General features: G+C 35.1%; 1 protein-coding gene and 1 long non-coding RNA gene across 2 annotated transcripts in view; one reads left to right on the top strand and one right to left on the bottom strand.

The window, feature by feature from the left end:
- Window positions 1–13,655, top strand: part of LOC109026434 (uncharacterized) — a 99,722-nt gene extending 86,067 nt beyond the window's left edge. The window contains exon 3 of the long non-coding RNA XR_002005467.3: window positions 11,737–13,655. This is a non-coding gene — a long non-coding RNA (uncharacterized lncRNA). The remainder of the gene's footprint in view (window positions 1–11,736) is intronic.
- Window positions 1–27,028, bottom strand: part of GALNTL6 (polypeptide N-acetylgalactosaminyltransferase like 6) — a 1,233,993-nt gene that overhangs the window by 401,952 nt on the left and 805,013 nt on the right. The gene's annotated exons all lie outside the window — the stretch shown is intronic.

Genomic DNA, 27,028 nt, shown 5'->3' with positions numbered 1-27,028 from the left:
GCTATTCTCAGAGAGACTGTTTTACAAGCACATGTCTCTCTCGCATAGCCAGCAACAAACTCAGTCTTGTTAGTTTCAGATATTGAATAGTGGGCGGCTTCCATGACAAGTGTCTGACATACAAGAAACAGTTAATAAATTTAATGATAGTATTGTGGCTGTTTCCACTGTTATTACCCTTAATCAATGCATTACCATTGTAGGGTGCACTAGGAGATTGACCTGCCTCCTTTGGCAATCAGGAAAAAAATAATTATAAAAATAAGAATTAGGGAGAAATGATTGAAGATTTTTCATCAGTCAATTTGGGATAACTTTTTTATGTAATGCAGAGCTGTGGTGGGAGGAGGGGTGTTCAGCATTATTACTTCTCAGGAAATCCATGCAAAGTTAAATAGCAGAACTATGAAGCTATGGGCAGATCAGACAGTGGTTCTTAAAATTAATCTGTAAAATATGAGGAATGCTAAATTTTCAACATAGTATTAGAAGAGCGTGACTCAGCCTGGGCCCTGGAATAGAAGAAACCACCACTTTTACTCTGGGGTAGAGAAAGGTTTATGTACCTTTACTCTTACCCTGCTCTCACCTACCCCAACCTTTCAGCAATACATTGAAGAAGAGTATTAGAAATTTTAGTGATCTTTGTTTTGTACTTTCATTCTACGTGATATAATACATGAAGACTGATGAGTCGAGGCCTGAGCTGTGTCCTCCATATTACCTTTTGGGGAACATATTGAAAAGCCAGATATAATTTCTAAAGTTTGCTTTACTCTGTGAAGCTCCTCACCAAACCTATTCTCCTAAAGTCTACCTGGCATTTTCTATCTGGGTGAAAGGGAATGAGGATGGGCTTAACTGACAATAATTAACTGACCTGGAAGGCCTAGAGTTTTCCTTAAGGACATCTTGTGTTGTGAATAACAAAAGTTAGGACCTAATTTTTCCCTACCTAGGAAACCTCTACAGGGTGGGTTTACAGCTCTTACTTCATCTTTACATATAATTATGTTATTAAGAAATCACTCCAAGTCTTGATTTTCATTGTCATCCTTACTTCCAAAGGGACAAATTAACTTGAATTAACTTGAGTAAATGCTGATGAAGAATAATTCTTCCTTGTAATTTTCTAATGTCAAGATTTGTATTGACTAGAAAAAATTCTTTTTCAGGAGTCTAAAAACGGTAATTTGAGCTCCTAAATATTAACATCATGCTGTTATACAATATGATTGATTGAAGCTATCAGCATAGTATTTCACAGCTTTACTTGAAGAATGATTTTAAGAATTTCTTTCTATTCCAAAAGAATAGTTGTTCTGATATTTGAAAGTCTTTATAAAGAAAATTTGTAAAACAAAAATGGCGTTATTACAAGGGATCAGTGTAAATGTAGTAAAATCAACTATAGTATCAAATACTGTATTATACAAAAGTAAATATACAGACTATGTAGTACTAACCATTATAAAAAACAAGGGCTGGATACAAGGGTTATGTATAAAAATTAATTGTATTTCCATATATTAGCAACGAACAAATAGAAAATAAAAACAACGTTCACAATATTTTTAGAATATTAATACCTAGAAATAAATCTACAATAGTTGTGAAGTTGTCTACATTCATAACTATAAAACTTTGCTAAGAAAAAGTAAAGAAGGCATAAATAGAGAAATATACCATGTTCATAGACTGGAAAACTTGATATTGTTAAAATGCTGATTAATCTCCAAAGCTATCTATAGATTTAATACAATGCCAGTCAAAACCCCAATCTTTTCTGGGAGGGAGGAATTCAAGAGCTGATTCTAAAACTTACATGGTAATACAAAATGCCTAGAATGGACCTGACAATCTTTTAGAAGAAGAACAAAGTTGGATAGCATATAGTACAAAATATAAATACTTTCTATACAGCTATGGTAATTAAGACAGCATGGGGCCGGGCGCGGTGGCTCACGCCTGTAATCCCAGCACTTTGGGAGGCCGAGGCGGGCGGATCACGAGGTCAGGAGATCGAGACCATCCTGGCTAACACGGTGAAACCCCGTCTCTACTAAAAATACAAAAAATCAGCCGGGCGTGGTAGTGGGCGCCTGTAGTCCCAGCTACTCGGGAGGCTGAGGCAGGAGAATGGCGTGAACCCGGGAGGTGGAGCTTGCAGTGAGCCGAGATCGCGCCACTGCACTCCAGCCTGGGCGACAAAGCAAGACTCCGTCTCAAAAAAAAAAAAAGACAGCATGGTATTGGAGTGATGGACATGCCACTCCCAAATATGACACCTTGGCATGTGAGCAAACAGCAGAAGTAGAAAAGCCATCTCATTTTCCTGTTGATTTTTCCCTTGAAACGGGTCATAAGAGCCTCATGGAAGAGGTGTTCTCCCTATATCCTGAGAAAGGAATATCCTTATCTCTGAAGACTCAGAGACTTAGGGAATAATCTAAACAAACAGGCCTTAATAAGTCCTGTTTATTAACTCTCTCTGCCCCCACCCTGGTGAGATTATTAGCATTAGATCATACCCTTAGTTTAATCATACATCTTCATGACTATCCATCTCTTCATCAAACCTAAGCATAAAAAATATACATTTACCTATTTTGGAGGGGCCTTCATTTTCTTATTAAGAATTCCATGTCACGTAAAACACATATTAAATGTGTATGCTTTTTTTCTATTAATCTGAATTTTGTTATAGAGGGCTTAATCACAAACCTAGTGATGAGATAGAAAAATGTTTCTTTGCTCCCATAGGGAACAAAGAAAAATCTTTCCAATGGATACCACTGGAACTGATTGGGGTCCAAAACTATTCCCACACATACATACTCATTTTCTAAAACAAGTGCCACTGCAACTTGGTGGGGCATGGATAATCTTCCCAATACATGTTCCTGGATCAATTAGATAAATTTATGGAAAGGAATGAAACTCGATTTCTACTTTACACCAATACAAAAATTATTTATGGATCATAGTCCTAAGTGTTAAAGGCAGAAAAAATAAAACTTCTGGATGAAATTATAAGACAATATCTTCATGATCTTTTGGTGATTTTTTTTCTTAAAAACAGACATTCAAGAGAATTAATAAATAAAAGATGAATGAATTCACCTTTATTAAATTTAATATCTTCTATTTATCAAAAGACACTATTATAATAATGAAAAGTCAAAGACTGGGAGAAAATATTTGTAATAGACAAATCCAACAAAGGACTGGACTTCTGTCTAGAACTTATAGAGTACTTCTACAAATCAATGAGATAAAAACAGAAAATCCAATTAAAAATGGTCAAAAGGGTTGAACAGACACATTACAACAGAGTACTTAAACATTCAGTATGCATATGAAAAGCTGTTCAATATAATATCATTAGTCATTATGAAATGCAGATAAGAATGTGATGCTACCATCCACCCACGACAATGGCAGTTGTGATGCTGATGACCTCGTAGAGACTGGAACTCTCATACATTGCTGCTGGTAGTGTAAATTGACAAAGATCTTTGGAAACTAACATTATCTTGTAAGCCTAAACAAATGTCTACCATAGGACCTAGCAATATCACCCACCCCCTTTTTGTTTCTTTCGCTCCATATACAGACACATATATCTGGAAGAAATAATTACAACAAATATCGAGTACAAAATATTCATTACAGCTTTACTCAACCCAAACATTTATCAATGGAATGGACAAGTACATTGTGGTATATTTATATATTTAATATTACAAAGCAATAAAAATGACTGCTACATGCAATACATGGATGACTCTCCATGTATTGGAGAGTCTGTGTGTCTGTGCATACTCAAAAGACACAAGAGAGTATGATTCTATTTATTTGAAAGTCAAGAAAAAAGAAAATTAATTTACAATGGGAAAAGCCAAAATAGTTACCTCTTAGAGGATGTTGAAAGTGGAAGGGAGATCTTTCTGGGGTGCTGAGTATGTTCTATATCTTGTTCTAGATGGTGGTTACCATAGGTTTGTGTGTGTGTGTATGTATGTATATGTATATGTATATGTATATGTGTGTGTTCACTCATACATTCATACACAGATATACATATATACACATACACACATACACTGTATATGTGTGTATGTACATACACATAAACATATAAATTTATCAAGCTCAATAAAGATGTGTGCATTTTACTGTACATATGAAATTTCAAAACCACACAAATGCATAGAAATCAAACCAATATGATACCATTACACATACACCAAAATAACTAAAATAAAGAAGATAGAAAATACTAAATTTTGAAGAGGGCAAGAAACAACTGAAACTGTCACATATTGAAGGTAGGAATGTAATTGGAAAAACCAGTTTGGGAAACCATTTGGTAATATTTACTAAGATTGAACATAAGCATACATCATGACCAGTAGTGATACTTGAAAATATATACTCAAGAGAAATATTCATCAAATAACATATACAAAAAGCAGCACTACTATTGCAGTTATAAACTAGAAACAACCCAAAATATCCATCAGCAGTATAAAAAATCAACTGGGTATATCAATACACTGGAGGATTATAGATTAAGAAGAATGAATGAATTACAACTGTGCATAATGATGTAAATAAATATTACAAAAAATGGTTAACAAAAATTGCCAGACACTAGGATTACTCAGTGTGTGATTATATTTATAGAACATTGAAACCCAGACAAAACTAATCTATGAAGTTAGATATCAGGATAGTGGGAATTGTTGGAAGCTGGGGAGTCAGTGGCTAGTTGGGGACTTTAGGGAGACATCTGGTGTGCTTGTAATATTCTAGCAATATTCTGATTCTTGATCTGAATAATAGTTACATGAATACATTCACTTTGTGATAATTCACCAAACAAGGAATGCATGATTTGTATACTTTTATGTCTGTATTTATTCCTTAATAAAAAGTTTACTTTTAAAACAGTAAGGTCTCCTGAGGTACCACATTCAATTTAAATTCTGTTACTGATTTTAGCTTGATTAATGCAACAGATGTGGCCTTATAATTAATTAAATCATAGTTGTAATCAAAGTCATTTGCTTATTGATTTATGTGATCATTTTGAAGGTATTTTATCTTCATTTGCCTTTGAAGTACAATTGTCAGAGACCTCATCCACTTCAGCTGAGGTGACTATTCTTCCCCATTTCTGTGTCAAAGACTCCCAATGAATGTATAATGCATTAGCAGTAATTTTTTTTTACAAAAGAATCTTTAAAAAACATTTAAAATAACCAAATTTATCTGTTGGGTAAAGGTAAGTTTCTATATATCTATTTTCTTTTCTAAGTAAGATCTATAGTATCATAAAATCAAATGCTGGTGGTTAGAATAGACAACAGAAATTATATAATTTAACCTTTGTAATTATGAAAATAAGGGGTCTGAGGCTCAATAAGTGTCATGCATGAGGCTTGTCATTCATCCATTCACTCATACATTCAAATTTTTTAAAATTTAATTCACAAATAAAATGGAATATATTTATGGTGTATATAATGATGTTTTGAAATGTTTATACATAGTGAAATGGGTAGAACTAGCTAACATATGCATCACCTCACATATAGGTGATTTTTTTGTGGTGAGAACACTTAAAAGCTACTCTCAGCCATTTTCAAATATATAATACATTGTTATTAACTTTAGTGACCATGTTTTAAAGTAAATCTCTTGAACTTATTCCTCCTAACTGAAATTTTGTATTCAATGATCACGTCTCTCCCTGTCTCCCACCACCCCTGGTAACTACCATTCTATTTTTTACTTCTATAAATTTGACTTTTTAAGATTCCACATATGAGTGAGATCATGTAGTATTTGCCTCTCTACACCTGGCTTATTTTACATAATATCCTCCAGGCTTATCTATTTTGTTGCAAATGACAGGATTTCTTTCTTTTTTAAGGCTGAATCATACTCAATTATGTATATATATAATCACCATTTTATTTATCCATTTATTTTTTGATAGACACTTAGGTTGATTCCACACCTTAGTTATTGTGAATAATGCTGCAATGAATATGGAAGTGCAGGTATCTCTTTGACACATGAATTTCATTTCCTTTGAATATATACCCAGTGTTGCAATTGCTGGATCATATGATAGTTTTTTTTTTTAAATTTTTTGAGGAAACTTCATACTGTTTTCTACAATGGTTGTACTAATTTACATTCCCACAAACAGCATTCAAGGGTTCCCTTTTCTTCACATCCTTGCCAACACTTATTTTTTGTCTTTTTGATAATAACCATTCTAATAGGTGTAGGATGATATTTCATTGTAGTTTTAATTTTCATTTCCCTGATGATTAGTGATGTTGAGCACTCTTTCATATACCTGTTGGCCCTTTGTATATCTTCTTTTGCAAAATGTTAATTCAGGTCCTCCACCCATTTTTTCAATCACGTTATTTGTTTTCTTGCTATTTATAGAGCACCTATAAAGTCCTGGACACTTCCTTAAGAATTTGAATATATGAGGGAAGAAAATGAATAAAGATTCCTGCACTAGAGCACTTAAATTCCTATTTTGGAAGAGAGATTAAAAAAATAAAAATAAATATGATGAATAAGTAAATTTGATAATATGTTACACAAATGGTAAGTAATGTCATGAACAAAGAAAACATCCAGGTTGAGGGTGGTGGGATAGGGTGGGCAGGGCTTAGGAGCAGTAGCCAATTGTCAGTGAAGGTGTATTGGTAAGGTTCAGATTTAAACCAAGTCTTGAAGAAGGTGAAGGAGCGAGCCATGCAGTTAGCAGTTTGTCTGGAAGAACGATGGAGTAGTAGCCAGAACAAAGGCTCTAAAGCAGGAGCATGACTGGTGTGTTTTAGGATAGGAGGAGGTCAGTTTGGCTGAAGTATAGTAAGCTAATGTGAGAAGCATAGGAGTAGGTCAGAGCGTTAAGGGGATAGGGAGTTGGGCCCAGAACTGGCAGGGCCTTGTAATTCCTTGTAAGGACTTTTCATTTTACTCCAAGTGAAACGTCAAGCCATTGAAGGATTTTGAACAGAAGAGTAATATAGACTGACTTATGTCTTAAAAAGATCACTTATGGCTTCTGTTTTGAGAATGGACTACAAAGAAGCAAGAGAAAGACCTGGGAAACTATTGCAGAAATCCAGGCAAAAGATGATGTTGACTTAGTTCATTGTGATTGCAGTGAAAAGAATGATAAAGGATCAGATTTTAAATATATTTTGCAGGTAGAGTGACATGACTTTCTAATGGATTGTATGTGAGCAGTTAGAGAAGAGAGGGTCAAGGAGGATTCTAAGGTTTTTTGACCAGGATCACGAAAGGATGGTAGAATGGAGTTACTGAGACCCAAGACAGAGATGGCTGTGGGGAGAGTGGATTTCCAGGATAAAATTCATGAGAGATGTTAAAACTATCATATATATGAATCTGAATTTGGGGAGGAAGGTCTGAGTTGGCAGTATAAAATTTGGAATTGTCATATATTATTGCCTGAATTGTGTCTTCCCCAAATTCATATATTGAAGTGGAGAAACTCACAGTTCCTCAGAATATGACTACTTTGGAGACAGGGCCTTTCAAAAGGTGTTTAGATTAAAATGAGGTCTTTAGGGTGGACCCTAAACCAATCTGATTTGTTCTTTGAAGAAGAGGAAATTTGGACACATAGAGTGACATCAAGGGTGCACACACATGGAGAAGACCATCTGAAGTCACAGCGAGAAGCTGACCTCTGCAAGCCACGGAGAGTGGCTTCAGGAGAAACCAGCTCTGGTGACCCCTTGATCTGGGACTTCCAGCCTTAAGAACTTTGAGAAATAAATTTCTCTTTTTAAAGACATCTAGTCTATGGCATTTTGTTATGGCAGCCCAAGCAGACTAATATACCATATAAATGGTATTTAAAGACATGAGATTAAATGAGATCATGAGAATAAGTAAAACCTGGGACACTTCAACATACAAAGGCTTGAATGAGTAAAAGGTATGGAGGCAGAACGTCCAGTCAAACAGAAGAAACACACAGAATGTTTCCTTTGGTAGTAAGTGAACACACTGTGACACGCGGGAGGGAATGTTCAGCTGTGATGAGTGCCACTACCAGGTGAAGCAAAAAGAGTACTCAGAACTAACTGTGCGTTTGTAATGTAATGGTTTTTGATGACTTTTATAAGATCAGTTTCAGTGAACAATAGAGGCAAATATCTGAATGAAGTAGATTTGAGTGAATAGAAGGAGAGGAATTGGGGACAGTAACGATTGAAAACAATTTTTGAAGAGTTTTGCTATAAAGAGGAGCAAAGTAATGGGGTAGTAACATGTGGGAAAAGTGGAATGAAAGATTTTTTTTTAAAAAAAGACAGGAATAATAAAATGTAAGCTGTTGGCATGATCTAATATAGAGAAAACTTTGATGATGCAAAAGTGAGAGAAACTGCTGGAGCAATGTGCTTGAGTAGATGAAAAAGGATAAGCTTTTATACATGGTATTAAAACATAGAAATTTCACCTATGGTAACAGTGGGAGCCAGTGTGAGTGCAGATGCCAGCAAGTAGATATTATGGTGGGAGTTGGTTCAAAGTCTGATTAGGTTGATTCATGTTTTTCTCAGAAAATATGAAGCAAGGTCATCAGCTGAGAGGGGAAATGGATAAGGAGGTATTGGGAGCTGGAGGAGACAGAAGAAGGTATGAAGAGTTGTAAAGTAATAATGAACTAGAAAGACATAGTAAAATTACCTGACAATATTAGGGATTCTCTAGGGGTAATGAACATTATTTTAAAAGAAACCAGTTAATTTGCTTATGTGTTTTTTTATCAGCAAATCTCAAGTCCATAGTTCTAGGCAAAGAGTAGGTGAAGAGCTGTGGTTTTAACAAGAAATACAGTGAAACAAGTGAAGAGAAAATGAGTTGAGGATATAGGCAAGGGGGTAATTATAATGATGGAGAATTGAATTTAAGCTACACATAGAGGGAAGCGAGGAAACGAAAATGCTGAGGATAGAGTAACATTGGAAAGATCAATGGAATGGAGGTCCCAGTAGGGTTGAGAGTTTTGGATCACCAGTTGGCAAACGTTACAGTAATAATTGTTACAGGCAAGAAGCATTGATGAATGCTAAACTTAGTTGACAAAATATGATGAGATATGGAATATTTGTAGTATCCCTCCCTACCAGATACATATTAGTTACACAGAGAAAACTAACTTTGCAGTGGAGAAATCTACATGTAACACCTTGACCAAATGATCAAAGTTAATACCAGCAATAATGGGACAAGCCAACATCACGTAGCACCTGATACAATGCATTGAGAAGGGTGCGCCACTTCTGTGATATTATTTTGAAAAATGCACAACTTGATTTTAATCATGATGAAATACTGACAAACCCAACTGAAGGACATTTGACAAAATAAATGGTCAGTACTCTTCAAGAGTGTTAAGTTCATCAAAGTCAAAGAAACAATGAAGAACTGTCCCAAATTAGAGGCAAGATGACAATTAAATTAATTATGGGATCCTAGATTAAATTCCATACTAAAAAATAAAAAATATTAGTGAGACAACTCATGAAATTTGAATAAGGTTTATGGTTGTCAATGGTGTTGCATCAATCTTAATTTCCTAGCTTTCATAAATATACTTCGATAATTATACTGGCTTTGTAGTATGTTAACATTTAAGGAAGCTGAGTAAAGAAGACATGGGAACTGTTTTTACTATTTCTGTAACTTTTTATGAGTCTGAAATTGTTTTAAAATGAGAAGCTAAAAACTAAAATGTGTCATTGAGGTACCAGAGAGAGGGGAGAGAAAACGCAGGAGGTGGTGGTCAGAGAGTGGGATGCATGCAATCGTGGGGTCTTCATGGAACTAATGAGGCTTGAATTCTAGCTCCCCTGCCCCACCCCACTTCCTTACAGGAGCTTATTTCCTGGGAGGGGCTTTACCAATATGTTCACAGGGATATGTGCTTTTGCCATATTTACAGAAGTAAACTATTTTGACCACAACCAGTTAAGATCACTCTCTGCCAATCTAGCTTCTTGTCTGCAATACTTGTCTCCTTGTTGGATAGCAATGGAGAGAGGCCATAGGTATTTTCGAGATCTTACAAAGTCATGTCAAGGATACACTGAGTTTACTTTTTGTGATGTGATTTGTGTGCATGTGTGTGTGGTTTTCAGTCACTTCTGCGAATAGTAAAGTTATTGCAACAATGACTATGGGAGACATGAGCCACTGCTTGGAAAATGAAGGAAAGCCAGTTATATTAAAGAAAGAAAGTGAAGAGAATATTCACAGACTAATTTTAGGATATAAGGCATTCTTCTGATGATGGTTCCTGAAGGACACAATAGAAAAGGTTTAGGAATCAGGAATGGGTAATAAAAGAGGACAAAAATCAAGTATGCGTAGGGTCCAATAGGAGATTAAAGCATGGGAAACTAAAGTGACTTGAGAGTCCTTGTGGTGATTAATGAAAACAGAGTCAAGGTTACAAGTAGATTATTTTCAGTGGATTTAAGAAGTGTTGTTAGTGACAGAGCTAGATGTAGAACTTAAGAACTTTACCCAATAAGTTATTTGCTTTTTGATTTATCATTAAGATTAATGTTTATACAATTCATGGGAATATTCAATTATGTTAAATGATTTTATTGTTTCACCACCCTTTGTAGAATTTACTGTGTTGTTTGTAATTTGACAGGCAGTCTTATTGAATACTTGGGAAAATGAATACTTATGCTTTCAATAATAAACTTGAAATTGCTTAAGGATAATCAACGTGATTAATATTTTTGACTAGTGGCACAGTTACATTCATGTTAATGAAAGGTAAATACAGCAATTCTGTCTGATTTCACAAATCAATTTTATTTCATAAATCTTAAAATGTTCCATGACAGGAATGGTTGAAACCTCCAGCTTATTGATTTTCTATTCCTGTCTAAAGCATTGTACAATTATTTAGAACTGTGTTAGCTTGATAAACAATGCCTTAAATATTTTAGTATAAATTTTACAGTTTCTAAACATTGCAATTGTGTGATTCTGATTCTGATTTGGTATCATTTTATTATTCTAAACCAAGTTTTAATTTTTTATCCTTACCCAAATTTACCTTTAAGTCCACAAGTTATCACTTAGCAATACCTAATAATCTGTGTATTTCTGAATTAGTAATTGATTAATGAGTTAGCAATTAATATAAAGAATGATGAGTCTTTTTAATACCATTTTAGTTTGGCTGTTTACCCAGTTTTTGGTGTTAGAAACTAATGATTGTTTGGAAATATGTTTTACTGTTCAAATACTCTTGACAAATCTGTAGAAAATTAGACTCATTGTACCAATTTCTTCCCATATAATATATGTAAAGTGTAGCAGAGTTGAAAAAAAATCAAACTATTAAAGCCACTATTAGGAAGAAGAAAAAAGCCTTATGTTCTTTAATATCTGTCAGGATAAACAGAAGTTGTGTTTTATTCTACCCCCAGCAAAGTCTAATTAGATGAGTGCAGTTCTTACCAGGAGCCTCTGATTAAGAAGCTTATTAGTTTCCTATTGCTGCTGTTACAAATTACCACACTTACTGACTTAAAGCAACACACATTTAATCTGGAGGTCAGAAATCCAAAATGGGCAAGCAGGGCTGTACTCCTTTTGAAGGCTGTGGGTAAGAATCTATTTTCTTGCTTTTTCCAGCTCTAGAGGCTGCCTGTATTTCTTGTCTTGTGGCCCCATTTCACTCTGACCTCTGCTTCCATTGTCACATGGCCTTCTCTGCCCTGACCCTCCTCTCTGCTCTTAAGGACTCTTGTGAGTACACAGGGCCTGCCCAAGTAATGTAGAGGAATCCTCTGATCTGAAGATCCTTAACTAAATCACACCTGTAAAGTCCCTTTCGCCATGTAAGGAAACATTTGAAGGTCCGGGAATTAGGACATGGACATCTTTGGGACACCAGTATTCAGTCTACTACAAGCTTTAAGAAATGTTTATTTTCAGTTATTTACAGTATAAAGTAGTATGCAGTTATCAATAAGATAAACAATGACATGTCATTATTTGGATTTTCCTCTCTGACATCAGACTAATGACCATTATCTTAGTCACTTCCAACAATAGGGTAATTTCTATAATAGTGAATCTGACTTTTGGTTAAAACAATATCATAAAGTTGTATGGTGGAGCAAATGATTGGGTGATGAGATTACATATGATTCCAGGACTCCTTGGTCCTTAGGGACTCTATACCATGAAAAGTATCCTGTACTGAGTGAGTGCTATACTCAATGAAGACAGTGCTTGAAAGGTGGACTGAAAATTTATTTCAAGGAATCTGAAATCCATAGCTTTTATAGAAATGTTGTCATTAGAACTATAGGTTTATCATATGTACCAAATAATTATCATATGGTTTAGTGGATGAAGCCAAATATGGCACTCAGAAGAAACAAATGAATAATATAAGTTCAATGTGCATCTGAAGTATGATATGCTACTAAAAATGTTATTGGATATAAAGCTTGCTCAAAAATAATATTGTCTACATCAAGAAAAATAATTGTGCCAAACTTGGATCTGATCATCCACAATCTAGAATACTTCATTTGTTTCTAAGTGCTATGTTTTACAAGGAATGTTTAAAAATAGGGGAACATTTGAGAAGAAAGGTCGCAGAAAAATAATCGAGCCATATGAGTAAACTAAATAGGAAATTATTCAATAGGTATATTTGTGAGGAAGGTATGATAGCTCTTTTCAAATATGCAAAATTTGAAAGGGTGTGGTTAAGGGGGGAAGACAGATTAATGGGTCAAATTCAGGGGGAGATTGATCTTGCCTTGATAAAAAACCCAAAACTAAAGCTCAGAATTGTCTTTAGATTAATATGAGTTTGAATTGTAATAATTCCTACTTTTAAATTCTTTCAAGTTACCATCAAGTTCCAGAAATTTAACCTGAGACAGTTCAAAATACATCTTCTTTGAATTAAATTTGAAATAAACAGTCGCACTATATTTGAAAAAAATCCAAAACACTGATGCCCGTAGCAACTGATTTATATAACATTTATCAAATAGATACTTAACTCAAACATCCAAGATATTTCTTTAAGATAGGCAGGTAAATAATAGGTTAGGAATAAAAAGTTTAGTTATATTCTGAAGTGTGATACTGATTTCTTAGTGCTTCATGATTACTGAAGCAGACATTTTACAAGTCATGCAAAATTACAATTATGACTTTGAGTAGCTTGCAGTCCTCAATTATGACACAGGTGTTTATATTCCTCTTGTAAAAACTAAATTGATGTAAGCCATCAAATCTGTCATCTATTCATTAATAACATCTATGGATAAGTTGGCTCTTTGAATATAATACAGCTGATGCTCAGAGATTTTCTTTTAGTGCCTTTTGTATATATCTCTGTTATTGCATTGTATTAAAATACCTTGTTTAAAATGATTTCTGTTATATTGACTACATGATTAATTATGGGAAGGCAGAAATATACTTTACTCTTCTCTTTGTCCACATTTCCTCATCTAATTCTTGGTACAAAATAGGATTCAATAAATGTTGAATAAGTTGTAGTAATAAAGTTTATTAAACATAAATAAATTTGTGGTTGACTTTATTTAGATTAGGTACTGTTATAATAATGTTGAAACTTTCCCTTGTGAATGAGTGTTCAAAGATTTTCTACTCTTTGCTATATAATTTCATTCTTGCATGTCAGAGATCAAAAGTTGAAGTGTCTATAGGGACCCAGGCTAAGAAATAAGAAGAAATGAAAACTGGGCTAGACCAAGGAGTACATACACTGCCCCACCAAGAAGGTTCCAGAGCTGCTTAGCTCCAGCCAACTATTGCCACGGGGGACAGTGCAACCACATGTTCTAGGTGTTCAGGTAAAGATGAAAATCTGAATTTTTATATAAAAATTTTCAGTTTTTAAGTTATTGGCTACTGTGTGGACCATAAAAAACATGTCTTTGAGCCACGTTTCATTTGCAGGCAGACTGTTTTTGTCACCTCTGCTTTTAGGCCTTGAACACTCCTATGGACTGGAGAGAAAACACTCCAGATGAGAAGCATAACATGAATAATTTATACCTCATAAATGATGTCCTAAATACAGAGAATAGACACTTCTTTTTGAGAAGGATGGGACATATTGGAAACAGATGGAGGTGAATATGGAGTGTGGTGGTTAGTCATACTGGGGAGAGCTACACTAGATAAGTTATGAAGTTTAGGACTATGTATTAGCCTGTTCCCAGAGACTGGGTAATTTATAAAGGAAAGAGGTTTAATTGACTCCCAGTTCCACACATCTGCAGAAGCCTCACAATCATGCCAGAAAGCGAATGATGAGCAAAGTCACATCTTATATGGCAGCAGGCAAGAGAGCTTATGCAGGGGAACTCCCATTTATAAAACCATCAGATCTCATGAAACTCACTACCACGAGAACAGTATGGGCAAAACTGCCCTCATGATTCAATCATCTCCACCCGGCCCTGTCCTTGACACATGGGGATAATTACAATTCAAAGTGAGATTTGGGTGTGGACATAGCCAAAGCACATATCATTCCACCCCTGGCCCCTCCAAGATCTCATGTCCTCACATTTGAAAACCAATCATGCCTTCCCAATAGATCCCCAAAGTCTTAACTCATTTCAGCATTAACTCAAAGGTCCACAGTTTAAAGTCTCATCTGAGACAAGGCAAGTCCCTCCCGCCTATAAGCCTGTAAAATCAAAAGCAAGTTAGTTACTTCCTAGATACAACGGGGGTACAGGCATTGGGATAAATATACCCATTCCAAATGGGAGAAATTGGCCAAAATGAAGGGGCTACCAGCCCCATGCAACTTCAAAATCCAGCAGGGCAGTCAAATCTTAAAGCTCCAAAATGATTGTCTTTGACTCCATGTCTTACATCCAGGTCATACTGATGCAAGAGGTGGGTTCCCATGGTCTTGTGCAGCTCTGCCCTGTGGCTTTGCAGGGTATAGCCCCCCTCTCAGCTGCTGGTGTTGAGTGTCTGTGGCTTTTCCAGGTGCACTGTCCAAGCTATCGGTGGATCTATCATTCTGGGGTCTGGAGGATGGTGGCCCTCTTTTCAGAGTTCTAGTAGGCAGTTCTTCAGTGGGGACTCTGTGTGGGGGCTTCAACCCCACATTTCCCTTCCACACTGCCCTAGCAGAAGCTCCCACGAGGGCCCTGACCTTGAAGCAAACATCTGCCTGGACATCCAGGCATTTCCATGCATCCTATGAAATCTAGGCAGAGGTTCCCAAACCTCAATTCTTGACTTCTGTGTACCAGCATGCCCAAAACCACGTGTAAGCCACCAAGGCTCGGGGCTTGCATTCTCTGAAGCAACGGCCTGAGCTGTATGTTCGCCCCTTTTAGCCATAGCTGGAGCTGAAGCAGCTGGGATGCAGGGCACCATGCCCCAAGGTTGCATGGAGCAGGAGTCCCTGGGCTCAGCCCATGGAGCCATTTTTCCCTACTAGGCCTCTAGGCATGTGATGGAAGGGGCTGCCATAAAGGTCTGTAACATGCTCTGGAGACATTTTCCCCATTGTCTTGGTGATTAACATTTGGCTCCTTGTTACTTATGCAAATTTTTGCAGCTGGCTTGAATTTCTACTCAGATAATGGATTTTTCTTTTTTTTTTATTGCATAGTCAGATTTTTATTCTCTGCTTCCTCTTGAATATTTTGCCACTTAGAAATTTGTTATGCCAGATACCCTAAATTATCTCTCTCAAGTTCAAAGTTCCACAGACCTCTAGGGCAGGGGCAAAATATCACCAGTCTTTTTGCATAACAAGAGTGACCTTTACTCCAGTACCCAGCAAGTTCCTCATCTCCATCCTAGACCGCCTCAACCTAGATTTCTTGTCCATATCACTATCAGCATTTTGGTCAAAGCCATTCAAAAAGTCTCTAGGACGTTCCAAACTTTCCCACATGTTCCTGTCCTCTTCTGAGCCTCCAAACTGTTCCAGCCTCTGCCTGTTACCCAGTTCCAAAGTGGCTTCCACAATTTTGGCTGTCTTTACAGCAGCACCCCACTCTATCGGTAACAATTCACTGTATTAGTCTGTTCTTATGCTGCTAACAAAGACATACCTGATACTATGTAATTTATAAAGAAAAGTGGTTTAATTGATTCACAGTTCCATGTAGCTGGGGAGGCCTCACAATCATGCCAGAGGGCAAATGAGGAACAAAGTCACATCTTATATGGCAGCAGGCAAGAGAGCTTGTGAAGGGGAACTCCCATTTATAAAACCATCAGGTTTCATGAGACTTATTCACTACCACATATTCACCATATATTTCTAGGTACTGAAAATATTTAAAACACTGATGTAGACTTACAGTGTTAATTCCATTATGAATTATGGCTTCAGATATGTTTGGTTTTATCAGTGTGATATTTTCAAAACTTTTCAATACTTTATAAAAGATGTACTTCTTTCTTAAATTACCTATCCCTTCTATATTCAGACACATTCATTACTTGTATGGCAAAACAACAAAAACACAACCCACTGGAGGGAATCTTGAAAGCAAATCACACTGGTTTTGCTTCACAAAAACATCATTGTCCACACATGAGTTTTACAAGAATAATGTTCCTGAAACTTTACTTTGATGATTGAAATGGTTGAATAGATACTGTTTGTTCTTAACAGGTTGAATAGAACTATGAGATTGAGTGAAGAAAAGAAAGTAGTTAAATAATGATATTGATAGTCGGAAAAACATTAACAACTGATATTATTGTAATGAAAATTTTGTCTTTTCGTAGAACTTCAAACATCAAAAAATTACTGGCCAGGTACAGTGGCTCACGCCTGTAATCCCAGCACTTTGGGAGGCTGAGGCGGGTGGACTACCTGAGCTCAGGAGTTTGAGATCAGCCTGGGCAACATGGTGAAACCCAGTCTCTGCTGAAATACAAAAAATCAGCCAGGCATGGTGGTGTGCGCCTGTAGTCCCAGCTACTCGGGAGGCTGAAGAAGAAGAATTGCTAGAGCCCGGGAGGCGGAGGAGGTTGCAGTGAGCCAAGATCATGCCACTGCACTCCAGCCTGGCAACAGGGTGAGACTCCATTAAAAAAAAAAAAATACTACATATTCAAAAAAGTTAAAAAAAAAAAAAAAGAAACCCTGTGTTTTGTTGCAATCAGTACTTGTTAAATGTCTAAAGAATTTTATGTTTTTCATTGGTTGATGTTTCATTTACATAATGACTCTATGCAATTGTCAATTACATTTTTCATACAGTTTATATATATTGCATCTCTATATATTATTGTAACCACTACTTGTTAGTTTTCTTAAGAATTTTATTTTCTGTTGGCCAATTTTCTTTTACATACTTACTCAAATATCAGTTATATTTTCTATGTAGTATATATATATGTATATAACATATATGCATTTCCACAAAGCTATCTTGTTTTTATATAATTAGAGGGAATCAGAAAGATAATTTCCCTCTAATTATATAAAAACAAGATAGCTTTGTGGAAATGCATATACATTATTTATATATGTATTATATATATATATGTTGAGTTGGAGGAATAAAGGAAAAGTAATTAAAGAAAATATTTTTCAGAATGAAGCTATATGAAAGCTTAAAAGAAAACTGTAAAAAAGAAAAGATGAGGATTGGATGGCTGTCTTAAATACAGATTGCCATGGAGATAATAGCTATTTCACAGGCTCAGAGATAGAACTCTTGAGCAGCAGATTTTTCCCCTCCAGTTTCTGTGGCAATGTGATTGGCAGAGACGCAGGTGCATTATCAGCTTGCCGATACTGCCCTGGAGCGACTGATGGAGATAATTACGATTTCTAGTAGGAAAATTTCCCTAGGCATGATTTGTTATGAAAAGATAAAATGTATATTAATGTCCTTCCACACCATGACCTTGGTTTTGAATTTTAGATTTCCAAGTATTTCACTGGAAAACTCCAGTCTTACTTGGGTTTGATTCTTTGACCTCAGGTCTCGAGGTTTTACTTTTTACTTTGGTTTATTGAGTCTTTTTAGGTATGTAATGGTTATGTTTTCTCTTTTTAGGTGTGCTGAAAACCTGCAGAAGACTGACAGTAAGGAAAGTGGCTTGAGAAAAAGTGAGGATATTTGCAGATTAAAAAAAGAAAACAACTTCCTATTTGGGGGAAAGTCTCAGTGATGAAAAAAATTGTCTCAGGAGGATTTCCCAACATCATAATCTTCCTGAACACTGAATTCTCTAGTTAACTACCGAAATCATGTGTTACATAAAGATAAGATGGTCAAGGAAGGAAAAGTTCTTACAATATATTGCTAATAATAATCCCTGAGGGAATAATTTTAAATGATCTCTTAATGTGACAAGCAGATTTTTAATGATTTTCTTATCTTGAATCTATAAAACACAAGTCCTAGGGTGTCATAATAAATACAACTGAGCTAAAATTTGATTTCCCAGGTGCACAGGATTTTATTTAATATGGAATGTTCTACATCAGCATTGGAATTCCCATTGCTCAGCCTTCATTTCTATCTATACCTATGGGGATCATAAACAATCTTTTAATTGAAGTGATAATCCATAACAGCATTGATGGTTGGTGTATAAGCAGCAGAAACTGTAATGTGAAAATGCTTCAAGTTTAATAGTGGTAACTGTTGAATTTTAAATTTTATACTTTTTATCATAGACAAAAATGTAATTAGAAATTTTAATTAAATGCAAAAGTAATAAAAGTTGCTTGTCACATAGAGGGTAAAGTCTCAAAATATATTTAAATATTCCTTTTCACCAAAAGAGTATTAATAATTAATAATTTCATAATCTCATACCTAAATTCAATTCCGATTCTCACATGAGAAATTCTGCATTTTTAAAGCATTATAAGACTAACAAAATCTGTTCTTTTTTAATGATATAAAATGCTTGTCCATAAATAATAAATTTATTATTTTAGGAACCTTCAAAAATCCTTCAAATCTGACTCTTGTAAAAAAGTAAATGAGTTATTTTCTTCCGTGTACTGAACAATTTGTTTCTCTTGATGAACCACAAATTAAAACAGAAGAAAACACACAGACACACACCACACACAGAGACATACACAAAGGCACACACAAGACACAGATAGACAAACACAACTTTACTAACAGCATTGCTGTACATAAAAGTGATTTTTTGGAAGAGTGGATGTCTTTGTGTGTTCAGATAAGGATTTGGTAAATCAAGAAGGCTGTGACTCCCAGAGTGTAAATCAGAATCTTTGTGGCATATACGAGGTCAGGGGAAAATTATCGTGTGCACTCCAGTTCAGTAACAACAGAAAAGTGGATTACAAAGTAGGTATTTTTTTTTTAAATGAAGAATCTTGAAAATCTTTTAATATTCATCAAAAATTACCAAGAAAGGTTACATTTTCTTCTTAGGAAAATATAAAAAAGTTTACTTTGCTATGAAATCTTCGTTTTTAAGAAAGTCTTCTAGCACTAGCATTCCAAAAACTTCACTTTGGAAGTCACTATCTGCAACAAAGAACAATATCAATTGTGAGCCCTTGAATAATGGCATTCACAGAGAGACACTGACAATACGCATATTCAGAGATATACCATCTCTGCTTGCCAGCACCTATGGGCACAAAGAAGCTGAAGTTTGGTTAAAGAAACGGCCAGCGCAAGGAATGAAGTTTTCGTAATTATGTTTCCAAGAGAATAGGCTGGTCTTGAATGCCTGAGCTCAAGTGATCTACCCACCTCCGCCTCCCAAAGTGCTGGGATTATAGGCATGAGTCATCGTGCCCAGCCTACCTGCGGCAGAGTTTAAATACTTGATAAAAAATTTAACCCAAGGTTAAATATTTTGAAAAAAGAGACATCAGTGGGACTTGAGATTGTGACTGATTTATTTACATTCAGATGTATGCTTGTATGCTTTCTCATTTCAAAAAAGATTTGAAGCAGTTGCTATAAACACTAATAGACAAGATGTTATCAGCAAAAGTGAATGGAAAATGTACATATAAAAGAATACTGATGTTGATTTGATTATAATAATAAACCAACTAACTAATCACAAGAAAGTGATTAAGAGGTCAAGGGTAGTAAAAGAGTCAAACAGTATAAGAAATACATAGAGTGATGAGGGTGCATGAAAGTTTTTTTATATCCCTATAATGTAGCAGCATGTAGTGAGTATATTTTTCTTTATTTCATAGCACTGCACAATACTAAAAACTCACACAGCAGAACTGAGAGTTGAGACCCCAAAATCCACACAAAGAATCAACAAAACCAAAAGTAGTTTTTTTTTTGAAAGGATAAAGAAGATCAATATACTGCTAGCTAGATTAACAAAGAAAAAGAATATCCAAATAAGCACAATCAGGAATGACAAAGATAACATTATAACCAATCTTACAGAAATACAAAAAATTCTCAGAGACTATTATAGAACTCCTGTATGCACATGAAGTAGAAAATCTAGGGAAAATGGATAAACTCCTGGAAACACACAACCTTCCAAGATTGAAACAGGAAGAAACTGGAACCCTAAGCAAACCAGTATCAAGTTTCAAAATTGAATAAATAAATTAGTAATAAAAAATTTACCAACGCAAAAAGCTCCTGACCAGATGGATTCACAGCTGAATTCTACCAGACATACAAAGAAGAGCTGATACGAATTCTACTGAAACTATTCGAAAAAAGAAACAAGGAAGAGGCATTTCTCCCTAACTCATTCTATGAAGCCAGCATCACTTTCATACCAAAACCTGGCAAAGATACTTTGAAAAATGAAAACACAGGCCAACATCCCGATAAACATAAATGCAAAAATCCTCAACAAAACACTTGCAAGTTGAATCCACAGCACATCAAAAAGTTAATTCACTAAGATCAAGAGTGCTTGATTACTGGGATGCTGGGTTGGTTCGACAAATGCAAATCAATGAATGTGATCACTGCATAAAGAGAATTAAAAACAAAAGCCATATGATCATCTGAATAAATGCAGAAAAAGCCTTTGATGAAATTCAACATCCCTTCATGATAAAAACCTTCACCAAACTAGGCATTGAAGAAACATACCTCAGAATAATGAGTCATCTATGACAAACTCACAGCCAACATCATATCGAATGGACAAAAGCTGGAATCATTCCCCTTGAGAACTGGAACAAGACAAGTATGCCCACTCTCACCACTCCTATTCAAGATAGCATTGAAAGTCCTAGCCAAAGCAATCAGGCAAGAGAAATAAATATAAGGCATCTAAATAGGAAAAGAAGAAATCAAGTTGTCTCTCTTCACTGACAATATGATTCTACATCTAGAAAGCTCTAATGATACTGCCAAAAGGCTCCTGAAACTGATAAAAATGATTTCAATGAAGTTTCAAGATACAAAATAAATTTATAAAAACTAGTGCCATATTTATGCATCAATAATGTTCAAGCTGAGGGCCAAATCAAGAATGCAATGCCATTTACAATAGTCACACAAAAATTACCTAGGAATACAGCTCATCAAAAAGGTGAAAGATGTCTACAAAGAGAACTACAAAACACTGCTGAAAGAAATCAGAGATGGCACAAATAAATGGAAAAACATTTCATACTCATCAGAATTGTTAAAATGGTCATAATGCCCAAAGCAACCTACATATTCAACACCATTCCTATCAAACTACTAATGCAATTTTTCACAGAATTAGAAAAAAACTATTCTAAAATTCATGTGGCACCAAAAGAAGACCTGAAGAGCCAAAGCAATCCTAAACAGAAAGAACAAGCCATGAGACATCATGTTATCAGACTTCAAAGTATACTATAAGGCTACAGTAACCAAAACAGCATGGTTAAAAACAGACACACAGACCAATGAGACAGGATAGAGAACCCAGAAATGAAGCCCCACACCTGCAGCCATCTGATCTGCAACTAAGTCTACAAAAATAAGCAAGTGGAAAGGACTTTCTATTCAATATATGTTGCTGGGATAGCTGGCTAGCCATATGCAGTAGAATGAAACTGATCCCTACATTTCGTCATACATAAAATTGAACTCAAGATCGATTAAAGATTTTAATATAAGACCACAGACTATGAGGATGCTAGACAAAAACCTAGGAAACACCATTCTGGACATCAACCTTGGCAAATAATTTATGATTAAGTCCTCAAGAGCAATTCCAACAAAAACTAAAATTGACAAGTGAGATCTAATTAAACTAAAGGGCTTCTGCACAGCCATAGAAACTATCAACAGAGTAAACAGACAACCTACAGAGTGGGAGAAAATATTTGCAAACTATGCATCCAACAAAGGTTTAATGTCTAGAATCTATAAGGAACTTAAATAATTTAACAAGAAAAAAAATCCCATTAAAAGGTAGTCAAAAGACATGAACAGATACTTCTCAAAAGAAGACATACAAGCAACCAACCAACATATGAAAAAACACTCAACATCACTAATCATAAGATAATTGTAAATTGAAGCCACAATGAGATACTCACACCAGTCAGAATAGCTATTATTAAAAAGTCAATACACAACAGACGTTGGTGAGGCTGAGGAGACAAGGGAACGCTTATACATTTGGTGGGAATGTAAGTTAGCTTAGCCACTGTGGAAAGCAGTTTGGAGATTTCTCAAATAACTTAAAATAGAACTACCATTTAACCCAGCAATCTTATTACTGGGTATATATCCAAAAGAAAATAAATCATTCTACTGAAAAGACACATGTAATCTTTTGTTCATCGTGATCACAATAGCAAAGACACGTAGAATCAACGGCAGATTGGATAAAGAAAATGTGGTACATCCACAGCATGGAATACTACACAGCCATAAAAATAATGAAACCATGTCCTCTGCAGCGACCTGGATGCAGCTCAAGGGCATTATTCTAAGCAAATTAATCAGGAAATATTGCATTTTCTCACTTATAAGTGGGAGTTAAACATTGGGTATGTATGGACATAAAGATGGGAACAGTAGATAATGAGAAATGAGGTCAAGGGTAGTAAAAGAGTCAAATAATATAAGAAATATATAGAGTGATGAGGGTGCATGAAAGTTTTTTTTATGTCCCTATAATGTAGCAGCATGTAGTGAGTATATTTTTCTTTATTTCATAGAGCACTGCACAATACTAAAAACTCACAGAGCAGAACTGAGAGAAATTGAGACCCCGAAATCCATACAAAGAATCAACGAAACCAAAAGTAGTTCTTTTTTTGGTTGAGAAATACTGGAGGACAGAGGATGGCGTAAAGGGTTGAAAAACTTACTACTGGATACTATGCTCACTACCTGGGTGACAGGATCAATGGTACTCCAAAACCTCAGCATCAGACAATATACCCAGGTTACAAACTGGCACATGTACTCACTGAATATAAAATAAAAGTTGAAATAAAAGAAAAAAAAGACCTGGTAAGAAAAAACAAAAAATAAAAAAAAACTACCAAGGAAAACAAGGTGATGAATACAGACCAACATTGTCAATAATGAATTAGAAAGTACTAAAACACATTGTATGATCTAATTGCATTTATTTACTGCAGAGCAGTAGATACTTGTTGGTCTCCTCAATGTTTGTCTTCCCTCTGTAAAAAATGCCTTTTCATACCCCAGTAATAAACTTTAGAGGTCAATGTTTAGACTCCATGGATTTCAGATTCAATCTGATTCAGATTCTCTCTTCTAGGAACTTGAAATTGGGGTTTGCAGAAGTAATGAGTCTCTTCAGACTACCTGTACGCTGGTTGCTCAAAAACTGTAGGAGAGCATTTTTTTTTTTCTAGGTGGATGGTTGGAAAAGCAGAGAAAGATGGATCTATCCAATAACAAGAACCAAAAACCACACAATTGTAACCTGAGAGGTGGAAATAAGAAATTATGAGATCCTAGAGAAAAATAAAGCAGCTTTAAAACAAACAAACAAAAAACAAAAACAACAACAAAAAAGCACTCCTGTTAAGTTCTGCATTTGATCATACAACTCAATTTTGGGTCCAAAGAAAAAAGAACTTAAATTAATTTTTGCTTAAGCTAGAAGAGTTTATATTCTTGTAAGAAAAAGTGTGCTGATCAACACAGTGATATATGCAAATTCTTAAGATGGATATAACATTTTAAATTATATTGGATGATCCATATAGTTGTCAAGTACAGGCTTCTGTTAATTTAGAAATTTTGGAAACATTATCCTAAACTCTATAGGTTCCATGATTAATTCTAAATGGAAGTAATTTATACTGGATGAATTAAAGTAAAATGCATGCAAAATATAATTGATGTGTAAAATATCTCATGAATAAAATTTGAGACATAATGGTAAAGCAAAGATTAACAAAATGAAAAACTGGCCTAAGCTGGACCAAGGCCCAATCTGAAATAATGAAAAAATTGCCTTCCAGACCAAAACCTAGTTCACACACAATGTTAGAACAATAAAAAGGCTATCTGAATGGACAAGACTGGAAGATAGTGTCTTGCATTCTGGCCATGGTAGAATGTCAGCCAAGAATTAAATTTATTGCAAGAAAGCTGGAAAATTAGTTGAGTTTTCCCATAGAAAAGAAATAAAGGAGCTGAATGGAAGGATATTGATTGGCTAGATTACAAAACACAACTGTAACTTGGTTCTTTTTAGTAGGTACCTTATGTAATTCGGTGTTCTGATTGATGCCTTTAATATTAAAATTCCTATTTAATAAAAACATGGTCCTTCTGGCTTTTGGATAGTTTCTATTTTATCTTATCTCATTATCCATCTTTTCCTCCTTTTCTTCCTCCATTCTACTTTACTTTCTTCTTTCATCTTTCTTCTAATTTTTTATTTTTTAAAATTATATACATATGGTCACATAATCGACATCTGTAGTTTAAAGAGCACATAGTTCTATAAGATTTGTTAAGAAATACATCAGTTCATAGCATTCACGTTTCTTTTTCCCTGAAGCAATCCGTTTTAACTTTTTTAGTTGATTCTTCGGGTATTTATCTTCATAGCTCAATATAACTTGCTTGCATTGTTACTTAGTTTTTCAGTTTCGTGCATTGATTTTTGACAATAAAGGATAAGGATTTAGCCTTTATCCTTCTTGCCTCTCCTCTACTGCCGCCCACACTTCTTATTGTTGTCTTATTGTATCCTTTTTAATTATGTTGCATCCTAGGTTTAGTTGGAGCCCTTAGTGTTTACATCATTATCATGCTCTAACTTAAGTCTCTTAGTGAACTAGGATTATTACATTTTCTCTCTTAAAAAATACAAATTTTTTTGGTATGGACTTAACTTTTGTTCATTTAGTTTTCTAGATACATTTTACTGTTCAACCTTAAACGCTTTGTCAATTATCCACATCTCCTCATCATCAAATTAATATTAAAGAAACCTCTTCTAGATCCTCAGACCTGGATCACCCTGGGCTAGGTAGGTTTCTACTGTACCTGGCACACAACAGTCCTCTGGACACATCTTTTCATGCTCATCTTGGGGATTTCTTTGGACTGTTTTCTCAGTGAGTTCTCCTATTCCTGTCAGCCTCTCATGCATTCCTTTGTTCTTTTCTTCCTAGTTTCAGAGGAGCATATTATCTAGCAGATTTCTGGAAAAGTGTTTGTGGAAGGTGAAATTGCTGAGAACTTGGAGGTCTGAAAATGTCTTCACCTTTCCATTGGACAGATAATTGATATAGATTTTAAGTGGGAGATAATTTTTCTTTAGCGTAAATAATTTTCTAGCTTCTAATGCTGTTGAGAAATCTGAAAATACCTCTTTGTCTTTTTAATGTGATATTGTTTTTCTTCTGTGAAATCTTACATAATTTTTTCTGTTCCTTGTTTCTAAAATGTTAAGATTATGTGTCTTGGAGTGGGTCTACTTTTATCCATTGTGTTGGGCATCAGATGAGATCTTCTGAGTTGGAAACTTTAGTTGTGACAAATTCTCTTGAATTATTTTATTTATGATTTGTTTTTCTCTCTATTTTCTGTTTCTTGAGTTCCTATTAATAGGATGTTGGGAAAACTGGACTATTTTTCATAACTTTCTTTTTCTTATTTTCTTGTTTTTACTTGCTCCAATTTCATATGAGGTTTTATCTTTAAAACAAAAAACTTTCCATTGAGTTTGATAGGTAGGGAGGACCATGAGCCTAGTGTGAGGACCAGGGATGGCAAATCGAGGAAGAGCTTGACGTTGGGCAGCATGTGGAGGAGTGGGACCCTGGAAAACGTAGAAACCTTGGTCCCATGAATGCCATTAGATTGGTAAGAAAAGACACACATCCAAGCAAATCTTGGTATTATTCTTAAATTCTAAGATTAAAGAGAAATATAAGCTTCTAGGAAGAAAAAAACATTAGCTACAAAGAATATATAATATCGGCAGAGTATTGAACTTCTTTATGCAACAGTGGAATTGCATATCAAGGCTATTGTGAGGAAACAGAAACCTAAAACCTAGGATTCCTATATTAATCTCAGATTAAAGTTATTTGTCAGAGCAAATGAAAATTAGTTTAGAATATCCAGAATATCAGAAAGTATATCATGTTTCACATACCTCTTCTAAGAAAAATACTTTAAAACTGTATTATAAACAAAAGCAAATAAACTAGAAAAATCTCTTTTTAGAGGAATAAACAAAATAATATTTTAGCCATAAACTGACAAGGTTGTAAAGGACAAAAAATCAGAAGTTGGAAGTAGATTAATTATTGATAACAGAATTAGGGGACCCTGGAAAGTAATTCCCCAACTAGCAATTGTGAAAGACAAGAATTAACCTGCAGAATCTTTAAAAGTCTCAGAAAATTGAGGCTACTGTTATCTCCAGAAACAGTGGTAAAATAGGGTGGGCACATTGGCTTATGCCTGTAATCCCAGTGCTTTAGGAGGCTGAGATGGGATTATTGCTT

The sequence above is a fragment of the Gorilla gorilla genome, chromosome 3 (genome assembly GCF_029281585.2).
Source record: "Gorilla gorilla gorilla isolate KB3781 chromosome 3, NHGRI_mGorGor1-v2.1_pri, whole genome shotgun sequence".
NCBI lineage: Eukaryota > Metazoa > Chordata > Mammalia > Primates > Hominidae > Gorilla > Gorilla gorilla.
This window is presented reverse-complemented; position numbering and strand designations above follow the sequence as displayed.